At 29.7% G+C, this 2,213-nt stretch overlaps 1 protein-coding gene across 1 annotated transcript in view; it reads left to right on the top strand.

Annotated features, from left to right (window-relative positions):
• LOC100949794 (low-density lipoprotein receptor-related protein 1B-like) overlaps positions 1 to 2,213 on the top strand; it is a gene marked incomplete at its 3' end in the record, with an annotated part of 1,553,965 nt that overhangs the window by 1,486,019 nt on the left and 65,733 nt on the right. The gene's annotated exons all lie outside the window — the stretch shown is intronic.

The raw sequence follows: 2,213 nt of genomic DNA, 5'->3' as shown, positions 1-2,213 counted from the left end.
CAGTGTTCATTAGACTCTTTACTTTTGTGTTTACTTGAAAAAGAAAAAGTTTAAAATGTACATAACACAATCACAAGATAATATATACAGGGTGCAGAAAATGTATATACATTTTAAGAAAGGAAAATAAAACTGTTAAAATTGTAATACTCAAGTCATATTTGACCCCTGCAATTACAACAGGTTGTACAATGTGACTTGTATTTATCTTTTGTTATCAGTATATGTTGAGTATTGCCATTTTAATTAAGTTTTTAATTTCCTGAAATGTGTATATATTTTGGCACCCTTTGCATATTTGAAAATGTACAGTGTTTGTTATTTTTAACATTGCAACTTCCAGCTCTAGTCTATGAAGTCCCTAAATGCAAGAGTTTTTCTCCTTTCAGTTAATTAAAAATTGCCCAAACTTCACAAATACTATGTTGAACCAGACAGATTAGATCATATATCTGAAATGCCAGTAAAACCTTGAAAACAGGTATAAGCCTTTTCTTTTTTAATTCTACGTGGAGAAGTTGAAGTTTTTAGAGAGTCTTTACAACTCTTATCAAAGACTAAATGATGTAGACCTCCCTCCACCATATTAAAACAATTTTTGTTTTGTTTTGTGGCTGGTATAGGGAAAGTAAAAATATTGCCAGAAATGGAAAGAGCTCATCAGAAGAGCCAGACGTGGTTAATCAAGGGTCAATTGTGTGAACCAGCTGGGTTTGAACTGCGTACAACATTAATGAATTAATTTAATTGTACAAAAGAAATAAATTTATGATGAACATTTAAAAATATGGCTAGGGTCATTGGGTGTCTGGGAGTTAAAATAAGAACCTAAAAACCTTTTAAAGCAGGATAATTAAAATTCCATGTTACTAGAAATTTAGGAGATAAAATAGATGATCAACAATAAACATTTGAAAACCACCACTGTATTTCATAACACTGAGAATGATAAAAGTAAACCTTATTTTACTTTTAAGGTAAAGTAAAATACCTTATTTCCTTAAATAAGAAATTAATCATTTATTGAACAGATACTGTGTGTTGAGCATTCCTAAATGGTCTAATTTTAGATAGGTGGTAGAAAATTTTAGAAAGATACTTTAATTATTAGAAAGATAGAAGATTTGCATCCCAATTTGATTTAAGAACTCTTAAAATTTTCTCTTATTTAATCTCAAGATTGCTCTGCCCACATAGGAAACTTGCATGGAACTTATTTAATGATACCATTTGACAGTAGTGATTATACTGACTGGTGTGTAGGATTGCAGTAAGCAGCAGTATTTCACATGGCAAACTAGTAAGGAATGAGTGAACAGCACAGTGAGCAGATGTTTCTTTATGATAGGAAGAGAATATGTTTCAGATGTCAAATAAATCCATTTTTGCTTAACATCCCCTTCTCTCTTATGAGTAAGCATAATTTCTCTTAAAAATATGGCCAAAGTGAAATAAACCTGGGAAATCCCATTTTGGGCATCAGTCTGTGTTATTGGGAAAAAAAAAAACCCCAAACACCTGAATTAGTAATAAAAACCATCTGCTTCCTCTTAGAAGATGCTTCACACTGATGAAGTGAGACTAATATTCGGCATTTTAAAAAAATGCACAGAAAAATTATAATGAAGCAGTTTATTTTTTAAGATGTCAAAACGTTTATTGATTCACTTCATCTAGTCAGTCTTCAAGGTTAAGTGTTAATGATCTTCAAAATACTTGATAAAGAACAAGACCGTTTCCTCTAAATGCATTCCAATTTTCATAAAATATGTTAAATGTTATAACTTTTTTATTTTTAGATATTTTATCATCTTTAATGTCATAATTTGTTCATAATAGTAAGATTTTTTAAATCACAATTATTGTTTCCTCTGAGTTTTTCAGTCTTTTTATCTTACTGTTATGTGTAATAGTAATCTGAATTCATAGAATTTAACAATCCAGACAAGGTTAATGAAAAAAATTAAAAACACTCATAAGGTCACCTAGTTTATCTGCTGTTAACATTTGGGTTTATGGGTTTTTTGACATTTCACTTTTATTTTTATCAAAGTTTTATATATTTATAGTGTTAAAATCAAATAGTTCTGTAAGTTTTATAAATATAGTAATTAATCACTTATGCAGTGTTTCCCAATACCCATTACTACTTCCCAAGTGTAATTTAACTCTTTTGGCTGTTTTCTTGGCATATTTCTCTCTTTCCCCCCTTC

The sequence above is a fragment of the Otolemur garnettii genome, unplaced genomic scaffold (assembly GCF_000181295.1).
Source record: "Otolemur garnettii isolate 467f Iridium unplaced genomic scaffold, OtoGar3 scaffold00064, whole genome shotgun sequence".
Taxonomy (NCBI): domain Eukaryota; kingdom Metazoa; phylum Chordata; class Mammalia; order Primates; family Galagidae; genus Otolemur; species Otolemur garnettii.
This window is presented reverse-complemented; position numbering and strand designations above follow the sequence as displayed.